General features: G+C 48.3%; 1 protein-coding gene across 1 annotated transcript in view; it reads right to left on the bottom strand.

Moving 5' to 3' along the window:
• The window catches only part of LOC147709124 (uncharacterized), a 3078084-nt gene that overhangs the window by 1983518 nt on the left and 1067529 nt on the right, over positions 1-27037 (bottom strand). The gene's annotated exons all lie outside the window — the stretch shown is intronic.

The raw sequence follows: 27037 nt of genomic DNA, 5'->3' as shown, positions 1-27037 counted from the left end.
GCACTGAGGATTCTCCGACAGGTTGTGCGTCGCTGAAAGGTACAAACGCCGGCAATCCTTCGGTTTCAGTTGATGCAATGCCTCTCCTCACCCACGAGTCTGCCGGCAACGGAATAGGGACTTTTTTGGTATGGGTGGCATGCACCCAGTTTTTCCGACCCTCTAGACGAACAGCAGTTCTCGTGGCAAGGAGGACCTGGAAGGGTCCAGTGAATCTGGGCTCCAAATTCTTCTTGCGCGAAAAATTGCGCGTCACCACCCAGTCTCCGGGCTGGAGCTGGTGACCTGGACCCTCCGTCTGCGTCGGCAATGCTTCGTAAACCTGTTGGTGAATTAACCTCAGTTTAGCAGTCAAGTCATGGAGATAATCGATCAACATTGGATACTCAAGATCACAGAACACACCCGGTCTAGGGACCCCCCAAACATTTGCAGGACGACCGAACACTATTTCATAGGGGCTGAGCCCTACTCGGGAGTGTACGGTTGCCCTGGTTGACAGTAGTGCTAAGGGTAAAGCGTCAGGCCACGAGAGACCAGTCGTAGCCTGAATCTTCGCTAGCTTTAGTTTAAGGGTGCCGTTATACCCTTCAACCAAACCAGCTGACTGGGGATGATTGGCGCTATGGAATTTTTGATTAATTCCAAGGCCCTTACACACACTCTTCATCACACTCCCCACAAACTCACTTCCGTTATCCGACCATACAATCCGAGGCATTCCATACCGAGGAAAGTATTCCTTCAGTAGGATTTTCGCAGTTGACAAAGCAGTGTTGTCCTTAAGAGGGTAGGCTTCGATCCATCGGGAGAACGCGCAAACCACAACTAAAACGTATTTCAGGTTATTGCATCGCTCTATATGGATGAAGTCTAATTGGATCACCTCAAAGGGACATGAAGGGGGAGCAAAACTACCAGGAGGAGTTGGGGTTCCCTTACCAGGATTATACAACATACATACCATACAATTCTTAACCAAGCGTTCAGCACACTTCGTGATACCATCGTTCTTCCACACAGGAGACAGCAACTTGCAAATACCTTTCGCGCTAATATGTGCTAACCCATGTGCCATTGTCACAACAGCCAGCACATACGCATCAGGCAACATCCATCTTTTCTGTTCCGATAAATCAATCCAACAACCATTTACATCCAACTTTCCCGTACTTTCTTTCCACTTCGTCTTTTCAGTCTCGGTGGCCTCATTCTGAATTGCTTTCACACTCTCGATAGTGTCCTCACACATACTCGATTCTGTAGGCCACCTAACCGAACTCGTCACATACATTCGAGTGCTAAGGTTCCGGGCAGTCTCCTTAGCAGTCTCATCCGCAAACGCATTACCACGACCAACATCATCCGTCACCTTACGATGCGCACTACATTTAACAATCGCTACCTGCTTAGGCAACGTAAGTGCATCCAAAAGATCATTCACAAGCTGACCATGCTGAATTCTCGTACCATGCGATGTCAGAAAACCTCTCTCTCTCCACAACCGTCCAAAGCTATGGGCGACACCAAAAGCGTATTGGCTGTCGGTAAACACATTCACACGTTTCCCTTTCGCTAACACACACGCTCTAGTTAGAGCGATCAGTTCTGCAGCTTGGGCAGAATTCTGATTTAATCGTGCAGTCTCAACAACAGTATTCAACGTTACAACAGCATACGCAGTAGTCACATCGCCATTTGGTAATTTAAAACATGAGCCATCCACATACAGCGTTCCATCTGGGTCTTCCAAAGGAGTGTTTTTAAGGTCCACTCGACCTTTTGTTTCTTCCTCTGTCCTCAAATAACAGTCGTGTTCTGTTATTTCATCTGACTCTGAGCTAATTGGTAACAAAGTCGCCGGATTCAGAACATTGCAACGTTTTATCTGAATATGACTTGCCAGCAGCGTCAGCTCGTACCCAGACAATCTCGCACTCGTCAAGTGCTGGGTTTTCGTACGATTTAAAAATCCATGACCAATCCTGCTGATTGTCGGATGGACACCGCAGCTGCCGCTGTTGCTCTCAAACAACTCGGCAATGCTCTAGCTACCGGGTCCAAGGTTGAGGAAAAATATGCACATGGACGTTGCTTACCACCAAAAGGTTGCGTTAAGACACTCAACGCACAACCTTCCCTCTCGTGAACATATAATGTAAACGGCTTGCTATAGTCAGGAGTACCTAACACAGGAGCCGAACACAATGAGTCACGTAGTTCAGAAAAACTTTTCTGACATTCTTCCGTCCATGGTAAAGGAGTTGAAACATCCTTGCACGTGAGAGCTACCAATGGTTTCGCTAGCAATGAAAAATTTGGAATCCATTGCCTGCAATACGACGTGATACCTAGAAAGGCACGCACATCTCTTTGGGTTGTTGGCACAGCCATTCGCGCAATTGCTGCAATTCTCTCTGGGGTCAACCGCCTTCCCTCCTTTGACAATAAGTGACCTAGATAGGTTACTTCTTGACAACAATATTGGAGTTTAGAAGGTGACACCTTGTGATTTAACTCGCAGAGATGTTGCAGCAGCGATACCGTAGCAATTTTGCAAATGTCCTGAGTATCTGCAGCTACCAATAAGTCGTCGACATATTGGATTAAGGCCGCACCAGCCGGCAATGAAAACGCATCCAGTTGACCCTTCAAGGCTTGACTGTAAATCGATGGACTCTCACAGTAGCCCTGAGGAGCGCGTTTGAACCGGAAGCTGCGTCCACCAAGAGAGAAACCGAAAAGGTCTCTGCTCTCTTCTGCAATGGGAATGCTGAAGAACGCATTCTTCAAATCAATCACCGAAAACCAAGATGCAGAAGCTGGAATCAGAGTCAGTAGTGCCGTGATGTCAGGCACAACGGGGAACTGAGGAATCACAATTTTATTCACCTCCCGTAAATCGATAACAAAACGATAAACAGGTGGTTTCGAAGGATCAGTACGTTTAAGAATGGGCAGTACAGGGCTGTTGCACACGTTTCCCCGCGTTTCCTCAATAACGTCTTTCTCGATCAAATCATAGATGATCGCTAACAATGCTCGTTCACCATTAAGAGAGATACGATACTGGGGAATACGTGGCAATCGCACATTAGATTTCAACTGAACAACATAAGGAGAGATGTCAAGCAGGCCCACGTCATTGGGACCTGTTGCCCACAAAGATGCAGGAAGAGAACTCAATTCCAGTGGAAGCTTATCGAGAGACAAGTACATAGGAGAGACAACCCTCTCTCCTAAAGTAAGCTTTACACCCGCAGGAGAACAATACAGAGTTGCATACAAACGTTTAAGCAAATCCAGGCCCAAAAGATTTTCACCACAGCCCGTGGTCAAAATCAACGGAGCTTCTAGCTCACAAGGCCCAATTGTAAGGGGCAGAGGGCGCGAAACTGGATTGCTAACGGGGGCGCCAGAGAATCCAACGGAAACATTTGTTAAGCCAGACAAAGGTGCGCCAGGGAGTTTCGAATGCTTTATGGAACTTTTCGCTGCACCAGTGTCCAACAGAAAAGGCTCAACGACGCCCGATGTAGCAACTGCGACGTAAGGCCCTCTCTGATCAACCGGAACTGATACCACTCCCTCTCCTTGTCTATGGCTGTCCTAGTAATTACTGTCGTCAGTTCCCTGATCGACGTAATAATCGTCTACATTGTACTGCGCAGATCGTCCTTGCGATGATCCACGTTGATCAAAACAATTATCGGAAGTTGATGAGTTATCTGAACGGTCATTCTGAGCACCACGACCCCTACCGCGTGATGTCTGCAGTGAACCACCACGACCTCCTCTGGATGAATTACCGCTATTACGATCGTTTAGAACAGGACAATTGAATTTGATATGACCCTCCTGTCTACAATAGGCACATTGATTGTACCCTAACGAAGATCTTTGGGAAGAGGAGTCATTTCGAGATTGTGATCGATTCGATTGTGGCTGCGATCTATTTTGCTGCGAAGCATTCTGATTCGAACGCGGAGGATAGGCCTGCTGTAACAACACTTTAGTTTTGAGTTCTTTCGTCTTTTTATCAGCACGGTCGTTCTCCTCTTTCTCTCTATTCTCATAATATTGTGCTGTGGCCAATATCTGAGCTGAGGTAGAAACGGCCCACGCACTCTCAGAATTTTTCAATTTATTGCTCAAATCGGGTAATAAGTTCGAAACAAATTTGTCCACGAACAGCCGTTGACCACCCTCAGTGCTCATATCCTGACCACTGTGATCAATGAATGCCTCCTCGAATCTCGTAAAGAAGTCGGAGACACTCTCGTCCTTCTTCTGTCTACAAGCTGACAATTTGTCCCAATTCACCCTCATAGCTGGCATTAGAGTTTTCATAAGCGTGATTATTCTCTGGGGAAGAGCAGCAATCAACTGCTCAGGTTTAGCACCACCAATTTGTCGACCATCCGCCGCTACAATGGCAGCCCAATCACCACCTAATTCGTTTGCGTGATTTTCCTGACGAATCTTAGCCCATACCGGTTGCGGTACAACATTGCCAAACAGCATGTTAATATCAGCAAGATTCATTACCGTAGCATCTACGAGCTGCGATAATTCCTTATAATACCCTGTAGGATTTTTGCGAGGGTCAGGCAATGATTGCTTCACCTGCAACACTTCTGAGCGTTTCCATGGGAGATGTATCCATACCCTCTGAAAGAACGGCAAGATCGGGGGGTTTGCCCCAGGATTACCTGGCATCCATACTGGTGGAACTTCTCGCATAGGAAACTGACCAGACTCATCTGGCTGTCTTTCAACATCTTCAACAAAGAGGGCTTGAGGTATAGGAGTGGGACGGAAAGATAGCAACCGTTCAACAGCACGTCGAACATTGGTATCCACTATCAGTCCAGTCGAGAACTGAAGCTGTAGGTCAGACAAAGCGGTCAGCACCTCGTCAGGTGCATCGGCCGATATCTGATCACGAAGAACCTTACACATTTCTTCGAACACGAATCTTTGAGTTGGTATATTGAATTGACAAAACGTATCGAGTACGACACGTGGTGGATTTCTAAGAGGATGTGTCATCCAACCCATCGCCATATTATATAGCGAAACGCATTCCCTGTTACCAGGAAGCTGACTACGTCTCTGAGGACCATCTGAACCAGCAGACCCAAGAACAGGTCCGAGAGAATGAAAGAAGCTAGCCGCAAGAGGAGAAGTACGACTACGAGTAGAGGGAGAAGTATAGGACACAGGACTAACAAGCGAAGGAGTAGAGACAGAAGCAACAGCAGGAGTTAACAGAGCAGGAGCAGTAGCGGGAGCAGGAGTATGTGGAAGCGGAGGGGCAGTAGGGATAGCAACAGGCAGAGGAGCAGGAACAGTCGGAAGAACGGGTGCAGGTTGAGGAACAGGTGGAGGAAGAATAGGTGGAAGAATAGGTACAGGGGGAACCACAGGAGCTGCGGTACCCTGTACATACGGAGGTGGCGACTTCATAAGATAGGACATTAAAGGATCCTCAACTGCTTCTTCCTTCTTTTCCGACTCCGTAGGCAAAGCAGGATAGCATTTATCTATAGTCATGCGCTGTAGTCTATCAAACACTTCCTTTTCCTTAACCTCCTTATCACGCTGAAATTGCTCTGCTTTCTTTACAATGGTAGCAACACCATCTCTCTGATTTCGTTTAGTCTGTCTGATTTCTTTCTGTCGGGCTTCTTTACGCCACAACCGAAAGGCATCAAACATGGCCGGCCTTGACTTTTTCTCGAACAATTTAGCCTCTAGGTTATCTAAGATCGGGGTCTCAAAGCTACCATGAGGTGGCCAACTAAGGACACCGTCCTTCTTAGTATAGCGAATCCAATAATCATTAAAAGTAATCGGGCCTAGCCCATGTTTGCTGTACAGTTCATAAGTCGGAGTTCCAACCGGAGGTATCGGACACGAGTCCTCCAGTCGGGAATCCGCACCACAACGTCTGAAACAACTAAACAAAGTACTACGACCAGGCATCTTGCACACTAGCCGAGTTTCACAAACGTCAAGGGTTACGGGATTTACCAAGTCCCAGCAAAAAGCGAAAACCCTCGGTTTTTGGCGGCTGCAGTCGTCAAACAACACAACAAAGTACCAAGAACCACAAATGCAATGGAACCATGCAACTACTAAGCAACCACAACCAAGAACTCTGGGAGCGACCCACAAATACTTAACTCAAAGATCGATGGCGTCACCAGGAAGGCCCGTCAGTCGTCTCGCTCTACCAAGGTCTACGCCAGGCGCCAAAACAGGTCTACAGTCAGGGCAGCAGTCCGTCGCAGCCGTCAGGAGGCGGGAATCTTCGCGGGAAAAGTCTTCGGGCCACTTGTTTCGACAACAGGATCGATGAAGCGGAGTGCACCTTCCCTCGGAGATTTCACACGAAGTTCCTCACGATCGTCGGGCTTGGACCGGTACCACTGATGCAGCCCCTTGTTGGGCGCCAACTGAAGGACTGGGTTCTTTAAGACCCAGCGGTGCCAGGGGACAACACCTGAAACCTTCGTGGGTAACCTGCTCCGGCGTACGAATGACAGAGACACGGGACACTTCCTTCGGCGTCAAAGATTCAAGGTTTATTTGCTGCAGGGAAACACAGAAATCACGGAAGTACAACGAGTGTAGTTCGGGGAGACTGCTTCAAATTGGTTCTGTGGATTGCTCCTTTTATACAAAATTCTCCCATAGGTTTACATAGCACACAAAGGTTTACAACCCGGTTCCCACAATTATCCCCGAGAGGGGTCGCTTTGGTCACTTTGATACTCATAAGGTCCGGAACATAAGTGCGGAAACATTTGGCAGTTCCCAACTGTAAAAACCCATCTTCCCACCATTAGTACATTCCAATCAGCAGTAAAACAGATCGAAAAAAGGAACAAGGACAGGTGCAGAGGAAGATGGAAACAGTGGGGAGATTGGAAAAGGGTGTAAAAGGGGAGGTATCGGGAAACACGAGCTACAGGCATCAAAGGGACGTGCCTAATGAGATGCACGGCTGAGACAATAAACCGGCACGGCGAGATGAGCCTCGAGCGGGGCCATCTGCCTTACAGTATCATCCCCCTCATCATAAAGACACTTACAAAGGACATGTGTCTTCCGCAAATATCTTGGGAGCCCCAGGGTCGCGAAGCAGACAACGTCCGTTCGCTGGCTACTTGAGGGCAAGAGACAAAATGGATGCCGTATCTAAGATGGAACCCGTGGGTACAGAGGAAAAACCCACGTAACAAACGAACGGTTTAAGTTAGCACAGCGAAACTGCGCACACTTACTAAACTCGTCATTTGCGGTTCGTAGATACCAGACTCGACCATATTCGTGTGAGTCGAAAACACCACTTACAATTGTCACGGAACCTCACCTGCTGATGTCACATCCCCCTGTTGTGCACTTCTTCACAATCCCACCCCATGCTGCATAGCACATCAACCGTGCTTAGGTGAAATCCTTGCCTCCAGGCAAGGATATCACCTCAGTGGCACCCTGTCTCAAAGAAAACAAAAGGGCGGGTTGCTGAATCCTTCAGAGGCTGGCTGGCTCCTGGAGACCTCTCAGAAGTGACCACTAAAATGAAATTCTAGGATGCGAAAGTTTCCGATAATAAACACGCTACCCGTGGAGCCTTAATACAAATGAAACAGATGAAGAACGGTTTGCATACTTCAATTATGTTAGTGCATGTAAATCCATCATCTGAACCTTGGCAGCCCGGCTGAAGACGACGACGGGGCGGTGGGGGAGGGTCTGAAGCCTGTTAAGCCTAATTGGTGTTGCACGCCTGGTGTAAACAGTACTACAAGTCCCAGAATGCAAATGCCATTTCTGGACTGAATGAGCCATTCATGAATGGGCCTGGGAAACTTTGAAGCTCTGTGGCCTTCGTGAAGCGGCTTCGAGGCTCCTAATGGCAATGACATGCCGTTGGCATCTAAGACCTGTTTCTCGATGAGCACTTAACATGTCTCATGAGCTTGACATCCGGGAAAAAGGGGCAATAGTAGTAGTTGTTTATGGTTTCTGCTAACAAATGGAAGACATTCAAGATAAAATCTATCATATTACAAAAGTAAAATCAACACTTTGTAAATTCTATGGCATAACGCAATTGCAGTAAATGTCATCTTATGAAATCTATACAAAGTGAACAATTAATATGCATTTTAAAAGTTCGAAAATCTCTTTCTCAATCCACAATCCAGCTGCAGACCCCCAAGTTCATTATTATCATCCCACGGAATACAGGAGTAGCAGAATCCAGAGCATCCCTACTGGCGAAGTGCTATGATCCATATAGATATGAAGCAAGTTGACCCCCAGACTTTAGATAGAACTCGGGCAAACCTCCTCCAGTGTACGGACACACACCTTCTAGCCTTGAGAAGTTTGAGCTTGTGGGATTTTATAGTTACAGAATATATTACATTAGAGAAACGCACTGTAGCCGTATGGCCGGCTTGTCACCATTTGTCTGCATTTTTCTGAAGGTTGCCCGGCCCCATAGTTAAAAAGATGTTGCCTACAAACCCCAGCATGCAATGTGTTGGGTAAAAAGTAAAAACTAAAATCCACACTGGCACCCGTAGTAGCAGGATGCGATGCCGCCAAGATCTTGTACAAGTTGCGGTCCAGTTAGAAGCAGCTTATTAAAACCAAGGCAATAGCAATATCTCAATTTTTACAAATCACTGGTTTTTGTGGCTTCTGCCAATAACCAATGGCACTATTTCCCAGTTTAACATACTTGGTTTATCAAACTAGCAAAGATGAAAGACTGAGTTTGCCCTGCTACGATATGAACTCATGACCTGCAAGAGAGCAGAAGTCAAAATGTCACTGAGCCAAGAGAACAAAATAATATGGAGGAAGGTAGAAACTTGTAAATATGACAGGGAAAAACTTGCAAGAGCTAAAAAAAATATTTCCTGCTTTAAAGCATAGCTAATGAACCTTTGAAAGAGCGGCCTGTGCAACCAAGGGTGTGGAGTCCCAATTTAGCATGTGGGCAAGTGAGAGCAGGGGAGCGAGGCGTCAAGCGCAGAATCAGAATAAAATTCATTTTACTGATTCCAGTCAAGATTTATTTGTGACACCACCGCGGCCGCCCTGAGACTTTCAGACAGACTTTTGTTATTTTCAGGACCCCGGCCCGACCCATCCGGCATCAGTCAGTACTGGATTTTCTGTTAGCAAGCGAGCGTAGTATCCAATCTCCCATTCATTCCCATACAGTCAGATGCATATTATAAACTGAACTGTCCCTGTTGGACTTGTAATGAGAGGATAAGGAATGTGTCGCTTGCTTGCCTTTTAGGCAAGGCTACTTACGTCAGAGCATGCCTGGCCGGCGCCGATTACCCAAAACCGACCCATTTGTTGACTGAGTGAGACCAGTGTAGATAACCAGTTTCAGCCCCTTTCAATGTTTTCCAGGGTAGCGACCTCAAAAGCATCAATTCTGGTTGGGCGAAAACCTCCCTCCCACCCTGCTCCCCAGACGAGTTCCTCCAGTGCTAAGCCAAGCCTCCTGGGAGATTCCATGGCGAAGTTGTGATCCCCGTTTGCCACTGGAAATGCAGCAGTTGTGTTTTAAAGACTGCGCATGCCCTTATTACTCGTTTATTTCGTCAGGGTCCATTACACTTTAAGCATGAATTCAATAAAGAAGCAGCCTATAAACAGATTGATCATTACAACCAGTTTCACAATTTACTGTCACTTTTCGAGGGGAATTTAGCAGCGTGTGCAACACTAATTATTAAAGAGTGCGTTACACAGGCGGGGTGTAACTAACTTAACTTACACACACTAAGTTACCTGCTGTGTGGTGGGCCCCGCCGGCCGTCAGGGACTAGGCGGGCCAAGGTCCACACTGGCTGTTCGCAAGGCCTTTCTCTTTAATAACTGATATTAGTCCTTGAGCTGCAGCTGCTAACCAGACACAGTAACTTACTGGCTGATGATCGATGTCCTCAACGCAACTCCACGTTCGTTGGGGTTGGGCCGACTTGAACGTGATGATGACTCTTGGGCCCGTGAGATGAGCTGCAGCGCGCTGCGGTGGTTATGCTGAGGCTTGCCAATGTGAAACAAATCTGCGCACATTGTCGCGCGCACAGCCACTACCCCAGTATAACCAAAATAAATCCAGCCCGCCCAATTCAGTGTCCTCTTGCCTGCGGCCCACCCAAGTGACTAAGACCGCCACGGCGTGCAGCGCGGTGCCGCCATCAGGAAAACAGTTGTATATTTAAATCATGTATTTAGGATAGGAATAATTAAGTTCCTCAGGGCAGCAGTCTAAGTCCCACAGCAACACTTTTAACCGCTGGCGTTGTGGGAGATGTGAAAAGCACGCAGCGGCTGCACGAGAGTACAGCAGTAAGTTAAAATTGAAATAAATGTGACTTGCGCAGCAGATGCGTGCTGTAGACTGTAAACCCGGCCCAGTCAAATAAGTGCCGGTGCTAAGCACCGGAAAGCACCGGCAACAAATTAAGCCCTGGTTGCCGTTTGAGTCAAACTATTGCTTTCTATCGTATGAACCACTCTGGAAACTGAAGGTGTGGATTGATTCCCGTCCAAGGGGCACAACTTAGAGCTGTCGGCTACTATTATGGGCGGGGGATGAACCTTCGTTAGACTTCGAACCGTAAGACTAGTGCCCGAGAGTCGTAATGCCATAGTCTTGACACCGCCTTTTGCCTGCACCCATCTCTGTAAAGGGCTATTATCAGAGATGGCTTTTCCAAGTGGAGTTGTAGTGTTCTGCCCACCAATTGCCTTTTTTACTTTACTTTTGGGCTTCCCTCTCCCTTTCTTGCCCCCAGTTGTTTTGCCCGTGTCCGTAAGAGTTTGAGTAGTAATCTCCGTTAGATCCTCAAAATCTTCGTTTGAGCCCGTGTCATCACCTGCGCCTGCTTCTTCCAGCATATCATCTACATCATCTATGCCCCAAATTCCGCCACTTCAGCCGCTCTCAGAGGGACAGCTCTCGGATTTCGTATATTTGTATGGCTAGATGCATTAAGTATATCAGAGGGGTCAGGTAGGTTAGACGGGCTCCTGCCAGATGTATCAGACATACCCACCGGCTGAGCTATTGTAGAAGTAAGAGTCTCTGCCACTGCAGCGCCATTCCAATCGCCTGAGTCTGCACTATCATTATTTAAAGCTTCAGCTGCCTCTAAAGTCAAATCAGCCCTAGCAGTCTCAATGTTGCAAGATGGGATCGCTGCGAGTAGAGCCTCAGTAATTTTGTTGCGTGTGAGATCTTTCCCAGGGTTACTAGCAAGGAGCTCTGCCACTTTTACTGACTGTAGCATAAGTGTTAACGGCTTGCTGAGCGTCTGACCACGTTTCTCCGCCATATCCCCTCCATCAACAGTACCTGCATCTCCTGCGGCAGAGTTCCTGTCAGTGTGGGTGTTTCTTGGGCTAGTTTTGGGTGGCGCCATCCTCAACTTTACTGCAGCCTCAGTCGCAGCCTCGAACACTGGAGCCACGGTGGGAGCGACCGCGAGCAGCAGACCCGACCAGTCAAACGTCGACCGGCCAGCCAATCTCCATGATGGCGACTGCGCTACCTGCAGCAACCACCCGATTTGAATCTTGTGAGGCCGCCACATCCGTTTGTCTCGTGCTCGTTATTATGCCAAGTCAGAGGTCTTTTCTTTTCAACTTTCAGTTCGCAGAAAGCTCCAAAATCTGTTTGAGCAATTAAGAGCCTTTTCTTAGCTTTCTTAGTTTTCTGCCATGGGTGCGGGGAGAACCTCCGCTCTGCTGTGCTCCGTGGTGGCTTCAGTCCGCCATCTTGCTCCCAGGCAGGATGTTTGTTGAACAGTTTTGTTCAAGGAAATAATGTGTTGTGGTATTAAGCGTGCTTTAAACAAAGTCAAATTTACCTGAACCTGCTGGTCTTTAGTTCCCCACTCGATTTGAAATCAATATTGTCTTTGCAAAAGTAGCACCCATGTATTGACAACTGGGAAATAAAGGGAGCCAAATGAATTAACTTTGTGTCTTTCACCATGTTTAGGTCGAGGCTACCGTCCCACTGCGAAGCAGTGGGGGTTGGAGCGGAATATTTAATGACTTCAACAGTGTGGGGCTTTAACCCGCTTCTCTCTTCCATTGGCTAGCTTCGTAAATGGAGGCTAGCCATTGGAAGAGATGTGTGTCAATTACTCTTTTCCCCGGCTTGATGCGATCCGTGGGCGTTTGTCTCTTTTTTTAAGTCCCGCCCCCACCCCCTCCCTCTCGCCGAGGTCCCAGTCTATTCCTCCTGTAATGTACCTTTTGCTACCTCTTGTATTTTGTTTGCTCACAATTGTCACTTTTGCCTCATGTAACTTAACGTCTGCTTTTGTAACGTGTTCACTCGTATCGTAATCTTCTCATGGATCATTTCTGTTCCTATTGTGAAGCGCTCTGACGCACCGCCTGCAGTGACCAGAAGGGGCCGCCGCGCTGCCCGCGGCGACCCCGAAGTGCTTTCTTCCAGGACCCATTGCATTGAGGCGCTCTCCCAACTACACAACACTGCCGATACCCCACAGAACATAAACCTGCAAAGCAGTGCTAACCCGCTGCTGATCCAGCCTGAGTCAGGATTTACGCCTTCCCAGAGCTTGCAGCCTCGGGCTCTGCATTGCTACGGATTCTAAATCCCTGAAACAATAGCAAACATCATTACGCCTAAATGTCCGAAAATTACAGAAGAACGGCCACTGACCATGGTGAGGAAGTAGTCACGGAGCAGGCGAGAAGTCTATTCACTCGGCGGCTGCAACCTCCACACTGGCCCAGGTCACCTCTACGGGATCAGGAGACGAAGGAGAAAACCGGCAGCAGAACGAACGACTTTGAATGGTATTTGACCGCGGACGCACACTGTACCGGAAATGAGGAAGAAAAGGGGCTTGTGGTTTTATACTGCCACGTCTGTTTCAAAGCGCCATGTAACAAAGAAAAACTACATCACCCAAAAAGGGAAAGATAGAGAGGGGGGTTTGCCGAATCATAGCGCGCTGGGACATGTAGTGTAATATAGACATTGGCGTGAATGGAAACGTAGTTCGTCACAGGGATCAACATACTTAAAGTCATGCCCCGAGTGCACCAGTCCTACATGTAGTGTCCGCACCCTCGGATCATCTCACCTGGGGTGCCTGCTCAGACCCCCCAGCTGGAGTCTCAGCACCTTTATCGCTGGGACTCCACTACCCACCGGCATCTCTCCCCCCGCTTCTCGCGGACACCGTGTGATCTCAGACAGACTGGCCGAAACCCCCCAGCAGGTCCTTGAGGGGACCACGTGTGATCCTGGCCAGGATTACCCATAACTCATCCCAGCTCCTCGGGCACACCAGGTGTGATCCTGGTCAGCATGGTGCCGCCCCCCACTGGTTCTCTTTGACGTGTGGTGTTGCCCCCCCCCCTGGCCGTCCCCCTCCCGCTCTGCTCCCTGAGCTGGGAAGCTGTTGCCCTCTGCCCTCCTCCCCCTGGCACAGGAACAGGACCCCTCCGCCGCCATGCTCTCTTTGAACAGGACTGGTTCCTGCGGGAAAAGCTGATTGGACAGATAAGCGACATCCGAGTCCAGAATCTGCAAGGTAAAGGGAAAATAAACCATGTTTTCTCCCGAGCCTGTTTCTCATTCCTCATCTTCTGTGCTGATATGTGGGTTGCGCTACCCCTTACACTTGCTTTTAGTTGTTTAAACATCAATGTCTTTCTCTTTTGTGTTCCTGCTTCCAGGCCTATTTCTTGCATAGAGTAATCTCTGAGAACTCATAAATATTTCAAGATGGAAATGTAGTTTCATGAACCTCTACTGGAAAGGGTTTGTTGGCAGAAAAATGTACAAAGTTCTGTAAGTATGTTTTTGGACTTCCCGAACATGGTGCAAAGGCAATATTCCCATTGTGTATAATGAAATACTACTTGTGAAATACTAGCTCTTTGTAAGTAATAGCGCGCATAGTGATGGTAACAAAATATTTCATCATAATTAGATGTACCGCTATACACATCTTCACTTTCAAATACAGCATAATGTTCTATCTCTCCCAACATAGATATAACATTATCAAAATCCCAATCATCAGATATGCTGCCAGGAGTGATAACGTCATTCAGTGACATTTTTAAATATATACGGTATCTGTAAAGTTTCTGTGGGACCAATAATATAAAACAGGGCCTTATCTCAAACAGTGCCATCCAGGACGGGAACTACAGAAATGTTTGCACTTTGTTTTATGAAAAATGAGGCATCAGTACCTCGGTTATCAGTTCAGCAGCTGAGCATTCTGGGAGATAGTGCCCATTTAACGTCAAAAAGAATACTGTTCTAAAACCAATCTAAATGAAAAGGAAAAGCAAAGAGATGGAAAATCAAATGTAAATCCAGGATGGAACAAAATATGTACATATATACAACCAGTGGATATGCTTGTGAACCTCTACATGGGGATGTTTGAACATCCACACCTGTGGCTAAAAGGGCCTAGTGCCCTAATGGAGAACATACTGTATTGGGGACGTTTCATTGATGATCTTCTCATGTTTTGGGCAGGGTCTAGCGATGCCCTAGAAAATTCTTCATATACATCAATGACAACCCCTTTAATCTCACCTTCACCAAAGAGCAAAGTACCACTCAAATTAATTTCTTAGACATCACTATTCAAGTGGAAAACAATAGCTTACCAACAGTGCCATATTGAAAACCACACTACATGCGAGCAGTTCCAACCCTCCCTCAGAGAGCAGGACCATCCCCTATGGGGAGATGTTGAGAACTAAAAGAAATTGTAGTGATGAAACATGATTGGAACATGAACTGAATCTGGTGGAAAAAAGATTCAGGGTCAGAGGTTATAAACAAGAAGCCATTAAAGAGGCTTGCTACAAGGCCAACAGAGTTAAAAGAGGAAGTCTGTTGGTTAGTAACACCATAAGGAAAGTAGAGAACTGGAGAAAAGCTACGTTCATCACTCCATATACTTCTATCAGTACAGATGTGTACATCTTGAAAAAACATTGACATCTATTAATGATGCCACCCCACAAGAGGTGGTGGTGGGATCCAAACCAATAATCACCCATGAAAGGGGGAGAACACTTAGACAACATTTGTATCCCAGCTTCATACCACCAATGATTAATACAACATGGTTACCATCTCCTCCCAATGTTTTTTTAAATGTGTATCATGTAACATCTGTTGTTTTGCCATGCATAAGACCATGACATTTAACTATAACACAGAGAAAATTTACACAGTTCGTAGTTCTATCAACTGTAATATGAAATATGTAGTCTACTGTATCAAATGTATCTGTTTGAAAATATATATTGTTAGTACTGTGAAAACGTTAAAAGAAAGGGGGGCCTGCCTACAGGCCGATCAAGATGGCCTCTTAGCCTGTGAGCTCCGGGGACCCGCCCTTTTCAATAAATCCGCACACTTATCCTGACAAATATGCTGCTCCGACGGCGGCCTCTAGGATCGGAGTGCTAGCGGTATCACCTGATGTGACTTTCGTGTAAATCGGAGGTTTAAATCGACCCGAGAGACTTGCTGACGAACTGCGGCCTACCTGGAAAACTGAGTCCGGGGGCTAAAGTTGTGATCCGGCCGACGCCCAAGAACCGGAAGTTTGAAGACAACGCTTTCCCCTGATCCGGCGGAACGAGTGGACGGAAGTTCCCTCAGCGCTGATACATGCTCGTCTGGTGGCTTGACGCTGATAACTGCCGTTCGCTGGGCTGCGGTTCCGACTGCTGGCCGTGACAGAACTGAAACTGTTGGCTGCAGTGAGTGCGGGACCCCCTTTGTTCGGCTACCGCCGTGAAGAAAGCGGCCTATACCCTAGGGGTGACCCTCTCCCCCACCACCTCCACTCCCCAGCATAGACCCCAGCATGGTCCGTCGCACGTACTGATAAACGGTCTGCATCGGAGGCCCGGCCCTACGTTCATCAAGACTCCGGAGTGTCGCAGGGCCTGAACCCGGGGTGTGGAGCGCCACAACACAATACTACTGCCTTCTTCTCTGTCCGACAGTTTACTTGGCGCTCCCACTGCCCCATTGTTTCGTAGTACTGTACGCAACAGACATAAGTCGCCATGGCGGGCAGGGGACCGCGACATACCACCACACAGGTGAAGCTGGATAAATTTGGTTATGAGAAAGGATCATCTCCCGGCCACTCCCAAACTAAGCTTGCAGACAGCGATGGGACGAAAAAGATCACTCTCGAAGATGTGATGAAGGCCCTTGCTAACGTACAGGCTACGGTGGGCACTATATCTACAGACGTTTCTCTGTTGCGCGCAGATCTCCACAAAATGGCGGATAGGGTCAAAGAAGTGGAAATAGTAGCCAAGTCTCTCGTGGCAGACACTTCTGAACTACAGACCTCGGGCGCCCAGCTTGAAAAGGAGAATAAGGTGCTGGCTGAGAAGCTCGATGAGCAGGAAGGGCGGGCAAGGCGCAATAATGTTCGGATTATTGGTATTCCGGAATCAGAAGGTGCAAGAGCTATGGACCTGTATGTCGAGGAGCTAATTACCACCAAACTGCAACCTAAGGGACTTTCGAACTTTTTCTCGGAGCGTGCTCACAGGGTGCTGTAATGGCAGAGTTTTTGGCTTTATTTAGCAGTGATATAGACCTTAGTCTTGCTCACATCTAGTATAGGTATTCTTAGCCTGTGTTGGCCCTTTTAAGCCCTTTTTTCCAGACCTAGAAGAGGATAGCTGCTTAATATGCCTTTATTCTTGACTTTAACCTGTCTATTGCCTATTGGCTTTGACATATTAGACACATTGGTATGGTTTATGTAGGTATTCTGACAGAGCTAAGGAGCATTTCATCCCTTTCAGGCCTACAGGCCTAAAGCTAGAGGGACTCCATCTTGATGAAGCTGAGAGGCTTTTCAGGGTAAAGGCAATGTTTATAGTTAAGGCTTTTGTGTGCTAGAGGAAAATCCAGTTAGGACTGCTTCTTATCCGAGAAATGTGTTTTTCTCTTGGGCCCAGACGTAACAAGCAGATGGCCACTGCGGTTGCGTGGAAGCCTGGGAGCTGGCACAGGAATTCGGTAGGAGACAGCCCTCTGTTGGAAATTTCCATGAGGGGAGAGGAATCCATATTAGCGAGCTACAGGAGAGGAGGAGTGGTCAGTTCAGTTTGGAGTTCAGTTCAGCGTGGTGTGCAGTTCAGCGTGGTGCTCAGAACAGCTTGGAGCACAGAACAGCTGGGAGCTCAGTTCAGCTTGGAGCTCAGAACAGCTTGGAGAGAGAGAGAGAGGATGTCTGCTGGAGCTGCAGAAAGAGTGCAGTTCTTGAATGGAGAAAGAAGGCAGACGATTGCTGAAGATGAGGAGAGAGAAAGCAGTGCAGAGAGCATCAAAGAAGGCTGTCAGCTGGAGCAACTGAACCAGAGGCGTGGTGATGTGGTGAAGGAGGGAGAGACAGAGAGAGCCCTAATCCCACCAGAGGCAGAGAGAGAGCCCTAATCCCACCAGAGGCAGAGAGAGAAATCTTCCTTCTAATAGGTGAGGTAGTCTGAATTAGTTACACTTACAACACCTTAATCTTGTTCTTATTCCCTAGGATGTCTAACTAATCCTTTCCCTTTCAGCGGAGTGTTCCTGTTATGTTTAATCCTTCTCTTTCAGCGGTGTGTTAAAGTTACTGCTAGTTATAGAGACCCCATAGTTTTGTATATGTATGCTTTATTATTGATACAATAAATGACCCCATTAATTAGTGAATTAGTGTGCATGAGTTTTTTTATGATAAAGCTATCCTGGCTTCTAGCCAGTTGCTGTGGAGCCACTGATGGATCAGAAGGGAGTAGGAGCGCTTAAATCAAGAAATAACTCAATCACATAGTGTGTATCCCATACAGTGAGGGTAATCCCCTTTCCTAGTAGTATTACTGTTTGAACAGATGCTACCCCTGATCAGGTAAGTAATGGTGAGGGAAAGAGGAGACCTGCAACTAAGGGACCACACCCTCCCATAATCCTGTAAACAGCGTCTTCTGTTCCAAAGCATAGGTAACCTTTTTCCTCCTAGTCAGATGTTATAGCCAGAACAGATGTTGCCCCTGATCCGGTAAGTCTGAATGAATAGGGAGAACAGGGAGCCCTTGAGCTAGGGAATTGTTGACACTAAGTAATTCGGCTATCCCATAATATTATTGTAGTAGCAGACCCTTAGTGAAGAGACTTCCCAATATATATATATATATATATAGGTGTTCATAGGAATGTGGTCGTCGTTGATATGCGGCGTTAGTGAGAACGCTGGGGAGGATGACCAGCGTGGAGGGCTGCCGGATTGCGGCCCGTGTGTAAGTGAGAGCGTCAGGTGGGAGACTGGCGTGGAGGTTTGCCGGATTGCGAACCGTTTGGAAATAAGGGAGAGCACTGGGGCTGCAGACCCACGTGTGTAGACGCACCGGATTGTGTGTCATATCTGCCCTAGGGTAGACCGGTCTGGGTCTGAGTGGCCGCGAGACCAACTGATGTGAATATAAGTGTGGTGTAGGGTATGGATATCCTTAGTAATCAGTGAGTATTCTTAGTATCCCTATAGATTTAGTGGTGTTTTTAATAATATGAGCTTGTATATTGCGAGTTCCCCATCCTCAGGTAGGTACCCAGGTGCCTGGATAGTTGGTCCTGAGGAGGGATGTGATTACGTTCTGGCTGGGTTGGAGGGGCCCCTAGGGGCTGATCCCATCTAACCAGAAAATCCAGCCATAACAGGTGCCCGGTGGCAAACCTAGACCGGGTGCACCCCCGAGACCGGTACTCGCTAGGTTATTCAACTTTAGAGACTGAGAAGCCATCTTACAAGCAGCAAGAAAGCCTCTCCCATCCATGTCTTAAACTCTACTGTCACGTTCTTCCCGGATTACACGGCGACTGTTTCCAGGAAAAGATGAAGTTTTTTGGAGGTCAAGAAATTACTCAGGGCACAGGAGTTGCCCTACTCGATGCTCTTTCCTGCAAGACTTCGGGTGGTGGCAGACAAGAGGACTTGGTTTTTTGATACGCCCGAGGCTGCACATGACTGTTTGGAAGGTTGGCGCACTGTGGATAGATCAGATCGTACACCAAAACCACACCGACACGCTGAAGGCGCAGCCGGGGGCTCTAGCTCTGGAGACCCCGATCCGCACCACTCTCCGCACCATGACGAGGAATAAGCTCTGTTTTCATATTGTTGCTCCCCGATTACAACTTTGATCCAGTGCAAATTCAGGCCTCTGCCGCCTGGGGCTCTGAACTGGGTCAAGACTAAAGGCATTAAGGGGCTGGTGCCTGGCTGAACTCTTCCCCCGACAAGCAAGTATTGGGGCACTTGGAGGGATAGAGCGCTCTGCTGAGTTGGGGTGGCGGGCAGTTGAAAGTTCGTCTAGCAGGGAGGCAGGGAGGATGGGTGGGACACAGGGTGGAAGGGTGACTGGGTTGTTTTTCAGTGTTATTTTTCCTTTTTGTATGATAATGAAGACGACATGTTTCTTGAAAGTAGATGCATTGCAGGATTTATCCCCCATTGATTTGCGCGATGTTACACAGACCGATAGATGGCTGCACACGTAACGGATACACCTGAGACTCGTTTAACACACCAGTCGGCTTTAACAGTCCTGACTTGGAATGTTCGGGGGTTGGGGGACAGGGTGAAGCGTGGCCTAGTGCTGCAATACCTAAAGCGTTGTAGCCCGGCCATAGTTTTACTGCAGGAAACTTATCTTGTAGGCTCGGCCTCAAAGGCAATGGATAGATGGGGATACAAGTTCATTGCACATGCAGACTTCTCATCTGGTTCGAGGGGGACAGGGATACTCATATGGAAGAACTTTCAGATGGTGGTTCAACAGACACGAATAGATAATCAGGGCCGCTTCGCGGCGGCGACGATTCAGTGGGAGGGCCAGCTTTTCAACTTTGTGTCCGTATATATCCCGCCAGGCCTACATGCTACAACACACACTGCCCTCACGACTTTTCTCTGCCAACTGCAACGTTGGTGATAGGGGGCGACTTCAATGACATTATAGATCAAGAGCTCGATAGACACCCACATACGACAGCGGTGTGGGGAGGCGGACGACTCCTCGGACTACTTGACGCCTTGGGACTCATGGACTTGAAGAACCGGGTTTTAGAACCCAGCGGCGCCAGGGATAACGCCCGATGTCTTCGGATTCCCCTGCCTTGGCAAACAGAGACACTGGACACTTCTTGATGACGTCAAAGACCACATTTAATGGTTGCAACCAGGAACAGAGGTCTACGAAGCACAACACGGGTGGTTTGCTAGAGACTGCACAAATTCATAGAGCGGAGCATCGTCTTTTATGCTAAAAATCACATTCCTGGCTAGCATCGATTACATACAAACTGACCAATCGTATGGTGACATTTCAAACATATCGCATGACGACAATCCCACTTTCCGTTGTCCAGCCCACCAGAAATGACCAAGCAAAATCCAACATTCCTGTTCGAACAGGTTGGACAAACCCATCGTAAAGACCTCAACCCAATCAATAATTAAGCCATAAAGGAAGGAACAGAAGCAGATGAGAAGCAAGATAGAAGGGTGTGTGCATGTACCATAAACTCAACAATGTCCTGCTCTTTGATCTCTATCTGACCAGCTGCTTAACAAGGAACTGGCTCAACGAGGTCAGCCTCGGGCAAGGGAGTCAGCTCGGTCAGGTCACATAGAAGTCAGCCAAGGTGTACGTGTCCCAAAGACTCGTTCGGCCGTACTCATCGGCCTATGTGAGGGCAACCACACAAAATGGCTGCCGTACACAAAATGAAACCCGAAGGTTCGAACGAAATCCATGAATACATAGTGTTCTCATTGATCGGTTATGACGAAAACACTCGTACATACCGCACTCGTGATTTGCGGTCCGCTGACACCAAAATCGTCTATATCCGACGACCTTCATTGAACGGGTTCAGAATCACGGAACCACAGGACCGCAGAACCACAGACTGCTGGAGACACAAACACCCTCACGATAAACAATACACTTACTGTTCAGCGACTCACGATTGTCTCTCGCGGATAGATTACCTCTTGGTGTCTGGGGATGGGCTGCAGGGCATTGAGGAGGTGGAAATCCGTCCATGGGGAATATCTGATCATTCTCCACTACGACTCACATACACGAGCCACCACACCCATAGAAGCCACATATTCCCTATCCACGCGGGCTACCTGCAGGTCACCCTTCTAATGAAGGCTTTAAATAATACCACTAAACAATATTTCCAGGAGAATTCTGGATTGGTAGATTCACACAGCACCCTGTGGGAGGCATACAAAACAGTCCTGCGCGGACAGGCGATAGCCTCCATTGCCGACCACAAGCGAACACAGCGGCAGGAACTTAGCACTTTCGAGGAGGCACTTAAAACTGCAATTCGGGAACAGGAGACTCGCCCGTCACTAGGAGCTGCCCAGGCAGTCCGGCTACGGCGCACAGAGTGGATGGCATACCAGAAAGAAATGGTGCAGAATACAATACAGGCCACCCGTCACAGGGTTTACGAGCGGGGGGACAAGGCCGGAAAGATGTTGGCATGGCTGGACAAGAAGGAGTGAGCGGGTAGAGTCATTGCACAGTTGACGTCACCTTCAGGTCGTGCGACCTCGGATCCCGGGGCCATAGTCGACCTACTTGCTGACCACTTTGAAACACTGTACACCCCCCAGGCGCCATACTCGATAGAGGAGGCATATGATTATATCAAAGACCTGACTATTCCCTGCCTCTCCCCAGAAGCAGTGCTTCTGCTTGAGGCAGATACCACCGTGGAAGAAATGCAAAAGGCAACCTAGGCACTGGCGTCCGATAAGGCACTGGGCCCCAATGGGTTTCCAGTGGAGCTGTACAAGAACACGGTTCAAACAACGGCCCCCTATCTCGTCAAGATGTTTACCGATAGTCTGGAAGCAGGAGAACTCCCTAGACACCAGCGCCTCGCCACAATCATTCCGATCCATAAACCTGGTAAAGTTGCAGAGGCTTGCGCCTCTTACCGCCCTATCTCCTAAAAAAATGCGGAACCAAAGATCCTCGCCAAATTACTAGAGCAGCGACTGGCCCCGCATCTTGCTACCCTGGTGCACCCAGATCAATCTGGCTTTATGCCATCCCGCAATACATCACATAACCTACGCTGTCTACAGGCTGTGTTGGCCCACCGGGAACGCATAAAAGAACCTGCGGTTCTCCTTTCCCTGGACGCCACTATGGCATTTGACACTGTGGAATGGCCCTATTTGTTTACTGTGCTTCAACACATGGGCTTCGGCCCCAAGTTCTGCGCCTGGATTCATCTACTTTATACCAAACCCCTGGCCCAGATAGTAGCGAATGGTCACATCTCCAGGGACTTTCCGCTTGGTCGAGGGACTAGGCAGGGATGCCCGCTCTCCCCCTTATTGTTTACTCTGGTCCTTGAACCGTTAGCAATCTGGATCCGATGGGAACCCCCCATTAAGGGTGTCCGATGGTCACTGACGTGGGAAGATCGCATATCTCTCAACGCGGACGATATCCTTCTTTATATCACCTCTCCCAAAAAGTCAATTCTGGAGCTCCTTAATGTCTGCGAAAAATTTGGGAGAGTGTCGGGATATAGGATTAACTGGACTAAATCGGTCCTATTCGTTCTTGCTGGCCACCCGCCGTTGCTCCCGGCGAGCTGCCCTTTAAGATATACTGAACCGGCGTTCAAATATCTGGGTATTTATGTTTCGTCAGACCCGGACGAATTCTACGCCCTAAATTTGAAACCCCCACTGGACCGATTCAAACGAGATGTAAAGGTATGGCACTCCCTCCCTCTCACGCTCCTGGGCAAAGCTGCACTGTTCAAAATGATGACACTTCCCCGCTTCCTGAACCTCCTCGAAAATACGCCGTTCCCGGTCCCGCCCTCCTACTTTACGGCGATTTCATCGGCGGTTTCGGCTTTGCTATGGGACGGGAAACCGGCACGGATTGCGCAATGCAAACTGGTAAGAGACTGGTATGATGGAGGCATAGCGCTCCCTAATATCGAACTATACTACTGGGCGGCCCACCTCAAACAAATTAACTATTGGTTGCACTCAGACAAGATGGAAGTCCTCATCCTGGGACCATCACCCTCCGCCTGGAACGACTCCTGGTGGCCCCCAGCCCTGGGCATCGCCCCCAAGCCAACAGACCACGCACGCAACCTGGGCTTCATCCTGGACTCCTCCCTCTCGATGACCAGACAAGTCAACGCTGTATCCTCATCATGCTTTCACACCCTTCGCATGCTTCGCAAGATCTTCCGATGGATCCCGACCGAAACCAGGAAGACGGTCACCCAGGCCCTCGTCACCAGCCGACTGGACTACGGAAACACCCTCTACGCCGAAACCACAGCCAAGCTACAGAAAAGACTTCAACGCATCCAGAACGCCTCCGCCCGACGCATTCTGGACATCCCCCGACGCAGCCACATCTCCGTCCACCTGAGGGACCTGCACTGGCTCCCCGTTGACAAGAGGATCACGTTCAGGCTCCTCACCCATGCACACAAGTCTCTCCACGACCTGGGCCCCAAGTACCTCAACGACCGCCTGACCTTCTACACGCCCACCCGCCAGCTACGGTCTACCAGCCTCGCCCTCGCAACCGTACCACGCATCCGAAGAGCCACCACCGGAGGCAGATCCTTCTCCTACATGGCGGCCAAGACATGGAACTCCCTCCCCATCCACCTCCGGCTGACCCAGGACCACCTCGCCTTCAGGAGACAACTCAAGACCTGGCTGTTCGGGCAGTAGCGGACCCCCTCCCCCAAGCGCCTTGAGACCCTTCCGGGTGAGTAGCGCGCTATACAAATGCTATGATTGATTGATTGATTGGTTTATTTAGCAGACAGGCAATGTTTGGAACCCAGAGGTTTGTTACGAAACCTCTATAGCCGTAGTGTACTGATGGACCTAGTGGGACCGAGACGACACACGGTTCAACTCTGGTACAAGGCACACAGACACCTTCAATGCGCTAATATAATCACGCAAATGACACCATTGTGGGACTCATACAGACTAGGTTTCCTTCGCAACAGTAAAGGGTTCCAGGCTTGGGACAACATAGGAATATCAGTAGTGGGAGACCTTTGGAAAAAGTGCAAGGTAGTAGACTTTGCGTTTCTACAAAACAAATATGAGATGGCACAGTCTGAACACTATAGGTACATACAAATCCGACATGCACTGCAGACAGCCGTCCCGGCAGGGACAGTCCTACAGGAATCCACTCCTCTTGAGGATAGGTTACTGACAGAACACATGCCCTGCAAAGCAACATCATTCACGTATCGAAAGCTGGTCAACAACCTCCCTGACATGTTATCTAAGTTGCGGTTGAGTTGGTGGAGGGATGTTGGCGACTTTGATGATTCAGAGTGGCAGGAGGCCATCTCCTCGCCGCGGGAAACAGCGATCCCCTCCAGACTTAAACTGGTTCAGCTGAAAATATTGCACTGCACATATTACACCAGAACAGTCCTGCATAGGATAGGGAAGGCCTCTCACGAATACTGTCTCTGTAGATGCGGGGAGAGGGGGACGTTCTATCACACCATTTGGGATTGTGGTCGCATGGCTATGTTCTGGGCTGCTGTGATGCGCACCATCTCCCAAACAACGACTGTTTCCCTGTTACCCGATCCCCGGCGTTTTCTGTTAAATGTATGGGACGCAACAGACTTAACCCTTCGTCAGCAGGACTGGGCCATGCTAGGGATGATGGTGGCAAAGTGTAACATAGCTAGACTGTGGGGTGCTGAAGCGTTACCTACGTTGAGGGACTGGTGCAGAGACATGAATGTAGCAATGGTTGCCGAGAAAGCAGTATTTGTTCATCGGGGGTGCCCTAGGAAACCGCCTCGGATTGACTCAGATGAGGCCCTTTCAGACTAAAAGTCCCGCTTACACGACTAAGTGCTGTACGGTGGGTTTTCAGTCCATTCCAGAATTTAGCCATTGCATACAGAATATATACCGATGGGGACTTAACTGTAATTGCACTGCGTATACTAAAAATACTACACACGTTTGCTTATGTCGTCTACCGTGCTTGATGTAATACCAACAAGTTTAATATAAAAAAAAACGGACCTTTGCAGATTTATAATCCTACTGTGAATTGTGTACCCGCATTGGTATGGAACGCCGTCGTACCCCTGGGATGTCGGCACATGGGCTGTGTTATCCTGATATTATAGAGTACCTGTGAATAAGTTGCGGCCGGCCCAAGGGGTTGTAGGCCAGAAGCTGTGTATAATGTTAAAGGTACAATAAAGGTCTTTGAAAAAAAAAAAGAAAGAATGCAAGAGCATATAAGAGCAATACGTAACAACAAAGAACAATACCCTCTGGCAATTGACTTCAACCCAGCTCATAAATCAAATGAAATATTGAATTTGGGCTTCCATGGCATTGATGTGACACGCCCTGGAATAAGGGGTGCAAATAAAATAACCAAACTTCGGAGAACAGAAAGTGAATGGATTATTAAACTCACCGCTGTAGAACGTGGTAAAAATATTGATAAAGAGATGTTTGAATTTCTTTAATACATAAACAGATTTACACCAAATGTATATCTAAGTCTCTTAATTACTCTGTAACATGTGGTTGATCCTTCCTTCAATTTCCAACACATTAAGGGCTTGATTAGGATCGCGGTTTTCCCGCATCCTCCGGGCTGGCGGAAGGCACCGCCGGCCCGGAGGATGCGGGAAAACCGCTGCGGCGGCACAAAAGACCCACCGCCAAATTAGGATGGCGGTGGGTCTCAAAATCCGTCCGCTGCTTTTCTGCCACAGTCGCCTTCCGACCGCGGCGGAAAAGCTCTAACATGGCTGGCAGTGTCTGTCAGACACCGGCTGCCATATTAGGATAGCCGAAAACATATGCTTTTCCACGGCGGCTTTTCCGCCGTGGAAAAGCATACGGAGATTGCCTTCGGGGGCCCGTTGCGGGCCCCCTTGGTGACGGGGGGTGCACATGGGGGGTACCTATGGTACCCCACTGCATTTGCGTGGACAAAACGGCGGGCACCGCACGGTGCATGCTGCTTTGTGCACGCAAATGCCATGCATGCTTTTTTAACATTGCGGCGGGTGCAGCTGGAAGCTGCACCCGCCGCAATGTTAAAGATTGAGGATGTGACCGCCACCCTGGCGGTCACATCCTAATCTGAACGGAGGGACCTCCGCAGCCCCTGCAGACGGTCCCTCCTACTCTATGGTGGCGGACGGACTCAGGTCCGTCCGCCATCATAATCGGCACTAAGTTTGCAACTAACCACCTACCCAAGTGCTAATGAGTCTCCAGCACTCTCATTTTCTAACCCACGCTTTTGTTATGAGTAATTGGGTCAGTCCAAATAGCATGCTCACCACACTAATAGATGTTCCAACTTTGGATTGCCAAAGTACTTGTGTTTTCACGACTTTATCAATCTTTATACCTAATGTCATAGTGAAATAAAGCGCCACCTCCGTGTTGACTTTTAAAGTCCTTTTATTAAATAAGGGAGTAAGATTCCTCTGATCACGCCAAAATGGCTGCCATGTTAATGGTTTTGACGCAACTAGCCCAATAGACCGGATGACTGTTATCCTCAAGACTCTGTGCCTCATCAAGATGATGGCTTTGGATTAAATCTTCAATGAGAACGCTATTTTGAATGCTTTTCGCACTTATTTTATTACACTTGGCTGCAGTGCTTATCAATATGATCTGATGAGATTCGATCTTTCAGATCTAAAGCACAGTTTTTAATCTGTTCCCTAATGTAGAGGGTTTTTCATATTAACATGGAAATTACGTAGTATACTGGTTTTCATTTAAGTTACAGTGACAAAGTTCATTTGTGATATAATGGTAGAATAGATCAGAGCAATATGGCCACA

The sequence above is a fragment of the Lissotriton vulgaris genome, chromosome 6, assembly GCF_964263255.1.
Source record: "Lissotriton vulgaris chromosome 6, aLisVul1.2, whole genome shotgun sequence".
NCBI lineage: Eukaryota > Metazoa > Chordata > Amphibia > Caudata > Salamandridae > Lissotriton > Lissotriton vulgaris.
The sequence above is the reverse complement of the archived record's forward strand: the minus strand, read 5'-3'. Positions and strand labels throughout refer to the sequence as shown.